This window comes from Monodelphis domestica, chromosome 1 (assembly GCF_027887165.1).
Source record: "Monodelphis domestica isolate mMonDom1 chromosome 1, mMonDom1.pri, whole genome shotgun sequence".
Taxonomy (NCBI): Eukaryota; Metazoa; Chordata; class Mammalia; order Didelphimorphia; family Didelphidae; genus Monodelphis; species Monodelphis domestica.
Window position 1 is genome coordinate 226,582,863 of NC_077227.1, and position 7,725 is coordinate 226,590,587.

A 7,725-nucleotide genomic window follows, 5' to 3' on the forward strand; every position below is an offset into this window, starting at 1 on the left:
TATATATTTGGAGTATAACAAAATATTTTTATGTTTCATACACATGCATACATGAACACACACATACATAGTAGAATGAGCAGTAATCTTGAAGTCTGAAGACCAAGTTGGATGTCCCGCTCCTGATGGTTGCTATCAATGTGACCATTTCTCATTGGAGAATCATACTTGTACACTCTTGTTGTAAGGGAAATGCTTTGGAAACTTTAAAGTGGGAAGATATGGTGGCCCACACTGACAGTCCTAGCTGGGGATGAAGAGGTGGTGATAGTGTGGTTGAGGCTGGTAGATATATTGAATTTTGGAGGGAAGAGGAAAGAGGGAATAAGCATTTAAATAATACCTACAAGGTGTTATGAGGCACTATGCTAAGGATTTGATAACTATTATCTGATCTTTACAACATTGGTGAGAGGCAGGTGTTATTATTATCCCCATTTTATAGTGGAGGAAATGGAGGCATTCAAAGCAAAAATGACTTGCCCAGGGTTAGACAGTTAAGAAGTGTCTGAGGATACATTTGAACTCTGGTCTTCCTGATTCCAGATCCAGGGCTCTATCTACTACTCCACTAGCTGCCTCAGGCTCTAACCTGCAGACCCTATGCAAATTGGGTATCTATATTAATTCAGCATTAATTTGGTGATGGTGTGGAGGGCTCCAGGTTGCCTAAGGAGGATTAAACGCACCAAAGTAGGAAATCAAGCAGGTCAAAGCTCCCAAGCAGATCAGTGGTGGGAAAGAGACTTTGAATAGCTCTTGTACTTCTAGTCTGGGTGATATGGGAAGACTCAGGATTGGAAAACAAAGTAAAATAACCCCCCCCACACACACACACACAATAATAGTAAAAATTTTAACTTTAAAATATGATTGAAATATTACATTATTATAAAGAAGTCATGAATGTATTTTAAGAGCAGAACCTAGTACAGAAGGGAATGGGACTCTATAGATTCCTGCCTGCAAAATTCTGTAAAAACGACAATTTGCATATTGCCACTAGGTCTCCTCTTTTTAGGTCCAGGGCAAAGTTCTGTCAAGCTTCTATATACAGTATGTGAGCACATTCTTTATGTCCTACTGCCCAGTTCCCTATGATTTCAATTGTGGCCCTGTGGTATAGAGCTAGTGATGGTACTAAAGAAAAGGGAAATAAGTTTAATTATTATCCCAAAGACTTCAAAGTGCTTTCCTGGTAGCATGAAGTAGTAGAAACCACACTGCACTTAGAGCCCAAAGATCTGGGTTTGTGCCCCAACCCCTTTAATTACTTGCCATGTGATTTTAGGCCTCCATTTCTTCATTGACAAAATGAGGCCAATAATCCTTGACTTCAGAGAAACTAACAACCTCTATGTGCCTCAGTTTATCAAACGGCTATTTGGGGCTAATAATACTTGACTTTTGGTGAGTCATTTTCTCTGAATCTCAGTTCCCTCATTGATAAATAGGGAATAACATTACATGCACTATTGATTTCACATGGTGGTTGAAAGCAAAGTCCATTGGAGATTAAAAAGTATAAGCTAGGTGGTGCAATGGGGAGAGCACTGGGCCTAGAGTTGGAAAGGCCTGAGTTCAAATCTGGCCTCAGATATTACTTGTGAGATCTTGGGCAAGTCACTTAACCTTGTCTGCCTCAGTTTCCTTATACATAAGATGGGCTGGACAAGGAGATGGCAAACCACTTTTTGTCAAGAAAATCTCAAATGAGATCACAAAATGTTGGACACAACTGAAAAGCAAAAGAGTGAACTATGATTATTCATTTTACTGTGATAGCTTCAAAGATAAAATGGGAAAAATCATTAGATCTTAGAAAAATCTTGAATATTGAAAACAATCATATCAAAGATTCTTCAACCTTCAAGCAGAATTATAGCTAAAGCTTTAGTTGTAGCTCAATTTTAGACTTCCTGAGAGATTCCACAATTCTTTTATGAACCAGTCCAAGTGTCAAGAGAATCGGTAATTGAGAACTCAAGTATTTAAAACACCAGAACGACTGTCTACAAGGTTTATTTGTTGGAAATTCCAGCCAATCTTTGGGATTGTACAGGGGCCTAGATGATAGAAAGGAAGAATACCTTCATGCTTTACTGTAGGTTATCCCACATTGCTGGGACTAGTTCCTTCCACATCTTGGACTACTGGAATTCATCTCTGTTGAAAGTGATCTATACCACTGCTACTAAGGGAAGTAAGAAACAGGAAAACTAGATAAACATGGATGACAATAATGTAAATAGAAAAGACAACAACAACAACAAAACACTAAACACTCTGTAATTATGGTTTGAGAGAAGAGAAAATGTCAACTTTCCAGGTTTTGTGGAGGCGAGGATCTATGGGTATGGAATATTGCATTCACTGTCAGTGTGGTTTGGTGGGTGGGTTGGTTTTATTGAACTCCTTTTTTCCTCCTTTTTAAAAAATTCTTCGTAACAAAGGATGACTTGTTAAAGAGGAGAAGGAGAAAGGAAGAGGATATATTTGGAAATTAGAGTGAGATAAAAAACAAAGCACATCAATAGCAATTAAAGAAATAACAGAAAAAAGTGATCTCTCTTCTCAAACTAAAAAAAAATTAAAAATATATTGTAATAAATGCTTTAATTTTATTTTTATTTGTACCCTAATGCCACATTTACGCTCATACCATAAATTTTGATTTCTTCAGTCTTTGGGGGATGTCTTTTTTTTTTTAAAGCAAACTCTTCCTCTGGAATAGGAAGAATTTGTTCCTTTTCATTAAGTATTGTCTCAATATGGCAATGAGAACTCAAATGTAGGTTGATTCAAACATAAGCCTGGAAAGTATACCTTTGCATTTTGGGATTCTTGTTAACCTGGATATGCTTAGTGACAAGAGACTCTACATCCTATCTCCTAGGTTCCACATTACTCTCTTCATTTTTAAGCATATGCAGTGAGAACTCAGTCCTTTTTTTGAGTCAAAGACTATTTCTAACTTCATTGCTTGCTTGGGTACACCTGTCAAGTATACCATTATATCAGCAAAAGGGAACACATCGCTTCTTCAATGTGACATCTTTTCAAGACTTGGTAGTTTTTTGTATAAGCATGTCCTTGATAGCTTGAGCTATTTGATGGGTGTTCTTAAAGTGCATATGGAGATTTAAATCTCTTGAGTTACATGATGTGGGATTCTCTGGATCAAGAGGGGAAACTAGATGACACAATAGACGGAGTGCCCATCATGGGGTCAGGAAGACCTGAATTCAAATATAGTCTCAGACACATACCAGCTGTTTAATCCTGGGCAAGTCACTTAATATATGTTTGCCTCAATTTCCTCATCTGTAAAACGAGCTGGTGAAGGAAATGACAAACTACTTCAGTTTCTTTGCCAAGAAAACCCCAGGAGTCATGAAGAATTAGACGTGACTGAACATGACTAAATAACTAGATCAAAGAGTACCTCACCATTTTAAATGAATACATAGGGCTACTCAAGGGAGGAGCTCACATTTTCTTAGAATACCTTGTTAATCATTCCTTTGCCATCATTGTAGTTCACCTTTTGTCATATTTTATGTAGAATTCCTGTTTTTCCTTTAAGACTATACATTTCTTGAGAGTAGGGACAGCATTTATTTTTCATCTTTGGATCACCAGGGTCTAGGATGGATGCAAGGAACCTTGAACATAGTAGAAGCTTAAAACTATTTGCTGAAATAGAAAGTAATGAATGCTGGAGGGGATGTGGCAAAGTCAGAACATTAATGCATTACTGGTGGAGTTGTGAATTGATCCAACCATTCTGGAGGGCAGTTTGGAACTATGCCCAAAGGGCACTAAAAGACTGTCTGCTCTTTGATCCAGCCAAAGCACTGCTGGGTTTGTACCCCCAAAGAGATAATAAGGAAAAAGACTTGTACAAGAATATTCATAACTGTGCTCTTTGTGGTGGCAAAAAATTGGAAAATGAAGGGATGCCCTTCAATTGGGGAATGACTGAACAAATTGTGGTATATGTTGGTGATGGAATATTATTGTGCTCAAAGGAATAATGAACTGGAAGAATTCCATGTGAACTGGAATGACTTCCAGGAAGTGATGCAGAGCAAAAGGAGCAAAACCAGGAGAACATTGTACACAGAGACTGATATACTGAGGTACAATCGAATGTAATAGACTTCTCCATTAGTGGCAATGCAATGATCATGAACAACTCTGAGGGATCTTTGAGAAAGAACATTATCCACATTCAGAGGAAAAACTGTGGGATTAAAAACAACTGCTTGATTACATGGGTTGAGGGGATATGATTGGGGATATAGACCCTAAATGAACATCCTAATGCAAACATCAACAGCATGGAAATAGGTTCTGATTAAGGACCAGTGAAATTGCACATTGGTTATGGGAAGGGTGGGGTATAACCATGAAAATGTGGGTTTCCAAGACTGTGAATTGCCAAAACTGTAAAGGTTTCGGTCAAACTGTAAAGATACTTTTTAAGTGTCTTGATTTAAATCAAGAATAAGTGGTTGCCATGGGAAAATTCCCCAAAATGAAAATACCCAAGTCAGCTGGGTTTTATGGAGATTTTAATTAATACAAGTGAAGGAATTAAAGGAAGAGAGAGAGAGAGGAAAAGAAAATAGTAGAAAGGCCCTAGGCCAAATGGCTTAGGCCTGAGCCTTAAGGGAGACTAGTCAGTCTTTATCACTCACCACAAGATTGTCCCAAGCAAGCTGTAGTCCTTCACTGAAATCCTCAACTCCTGAACTGAGTTCAGAAACCCTCCTCTGAACTCCTCGCCTCCTCCAATTCAGCTTCCAAACTGAATTGAATTCTCCTTTTGAAGAAATTTTCTCTTATGTCACCTCCCCTAAATTTTCACATCTACCAATCACAGTAGACGCTTTTCCCCAGGACTGCCCATTCTTAGTTCTCACCACTCTTTAGTTCTCACCTTCTCTGGGTAGATTATATCTTCTGAGTACTTCACAACTCTTTTGTTAAGCTTGCCTTTTGTAAGTTGCTTGACCTTTTAGTGATTAATTTAACCTTCATAAGTACTTAGCACCCTTTTGTATTTGATCTAAAAATAGACCACCTAGCTTAGGGTTTTTGCTGCACTATAAGTATGAATTGGGGACTTTTCATTGTTCAATCAGGAGTTTGCAACTTTATCTTCTCCTAAGGCACTTTCTGAGTAGGGTGGAGTAATTTTAAAGTTCCCAATACATTCCTGATCAAGTACCTCCATTGTTTAAAATGGGGAATAGCTTAATCAAATCTTCTGAAGTAGAGTCTGAGCAGTTTTCAGATTTACAGGGGGGAGGGGAGGGAGGAATAGAATGTGATTTTTGTAACCAAGGAATAATGTTTGAAATTGACTAAATTAAAAAAAATAAAAAATAAATAAAAAAAAGATTATTCACTTACAAAAATGAAAAAAAAAGTTTGCTGAAATGAATTGATTTTGTAGATTTATCTGGGAAGAGAATAGGGAGTTTACATTTAAGAACCAAGATTCCAGACACAAAATTAATTTTTCATAGTTAACATTTTTAGCTATGTAAAATGCATTTTTGTAATATTATTCAAGAATGATATAGCAACAAAACCAAGAGTATTTAAAATTTTTTTTCCTATATAATAGATACTCTTCATTTTTTTCTCTAAGAGATCGAAACTTCTGCTAGAGCTTATTATTTTTAAGTTAAAGGATAGGATAATAATTTACTGTGTTTTAAATTAAAAAGTGGGTTGTTACTTATTACAGGAGTATTACTTGAATTTTTTTCACCCTTTCAAGTATTTCAGTTCATCCCTACATTGGCTATATGATCAAATGTAAATCACTTAATCTCTCTGAATCCCATTTTTCTAATCTATAAAATGGGGATAATAGAGCCTATATTGCTTAGCTCAGAAGACTGTTGTGAGTTATTTGGGCCCTCTTTATCCTGGGATAGTTCAGTGATTCAGGCTCACGATTAGAATGCAATGAGGCTCTTGTGGAACATAAGATTTGATGATAATTTGTAACAATAATAAAAAAAGAAATAATTTCTGGTTAATTTCAAATAAAATTATATCCCCTCACCTCATCTGCATCCACCAAAGCAATTGGCCACACTCCATCAGGAAAATGTCCCCATAGTGCAATGGAAATTCCACTAAAACCTCTGGAGTACTAATTCCCCAATGGCTGGGCCTTTTATGCTTCAAAGGACAAAGAAGCCAAAGTAATAATTCAAGCCCTAGTCTACCTGGACCAAATGAACCCCATGGATGACCTCCCTTGTACCTTTAAAATAGGGTTTTCTATTGGGAGTTTTCAATCTTATCTTGGATGGCCAAAAGAAAATATTACACTTTTATTTCAATACAATTAGTTTCCTTTGTATTTATATTATCTATTTAATTATTATTATTTATTATTATATTATATATAATATAAATATATAATTTTATTAAATATTATATATTTAAAACATTCTGAGAAGGGATCCATTGGCTCACCAAACTGCCAAAAGTAGTCAAGACAATAAAAGTTAAGAAATTCTTGACTTTAAAGGGCAACTAGTTTAAACTGCTTGAAATTGGTACTGTTCCTGCTCCACAGTGGAAAGGTCAACTACAATTTTTAGAATACTGACTACTATTTAATAATCTTAAATTAATTCTAATTTTAAAAGCAGCATTAGAGGAGTATGTAAAAATATAAATATAAAAAATAAAAACACAAACAAGACAATCTTATAAAAAGATTGTTGTCGTTAATCAATTGTGTCTGACTCTTTGTGTCTCCATTTCGAGTTTTCTTGGCAAAGATACTAGAGTGATTTTCTACTTCCTTCTCCAGTTCATTTTAAAGATAAGGAAATGGAGGCAAACAAGGTGAAATGAGTTACCCAGGGTTCCATAGTTACTGTAAAAATGGAGATTTTGAACCCCAGACTTCAATCCCCAGAAGTCCTTGATGTTTCCCAGAATTCCCTATAATCTCACCTGAGTCCCCAGGTTGGCAAGATCATAATTGGTATTTAACTGGCAGTAACTCTCTCTCTTCCATTCCATTGCAATGATGTAGTAAGTAAGCTAAGCTTGGGGATTCTGAATTGGCTAATCAGCCATGGGCACGTGATTATTATTTTGTATCTTCTTTATTCCTTGATTTCTAATAATCCTTAATAAACCTCATAAAAATAATATTTTTATTACTAGATACTAATTTAATTTTTACAGTTAATGGCAACCACTGGTCGATGAGAACTTCTCAATTTTTTAAAAAAGATAGCCTAGATAATTTTTTTTTAAAGCCACGTTTCTCCTGCCAAAACTTTTCGGCCCCCCTTGCAAAGCTGCTTCTGATTCAGCTTGCTCCTCCTGACCTTCTTGACCAAGATTGCTCACCTGGTCCCGGCCCGACCTGGCTCCTGCTCCAATCTCCAGCCATCTTGCTCACCTGGTCCAGGCCCAGCCCCTGTCCCAGGCTCAGCCTCAGGGCCCTTCAATTCTACTCCTGATTGCCTTCTTGACCCAGATCACCCCAGGCCTGCCCCAGGACCCAGGCTGCTGGTAGCTGCCCCTGTGCCTTCAGGAATCACAAATCAACTGGTAAAAACTGTTCTTTCCTTAGGCAACAATTAGCCTCTATGTGGCAGGGGACCTTAGGGGGGTGAAACATGGAGAAGGAAGAGACTTTTCCAAACAGAAAGTTACAAGTATGGCGTATTCTAT

The 7,725-nt window shown here is 37.0% G+C and overlaps 1 pseudogene; it reads right to left on the reverse strand.

Annotated features, from left to right (window-relative positions):
* Window positions 1-2,627: 2,627 nt before the first annotated feature.
* On the reverse strand, window positions 2,628-7,441 carry LOC100619562 (60S ribosomal protein L17-like; annotated as a pseudogene).
* Window positions 7,442-7,725: the final 284 nt, after the last annotated feature.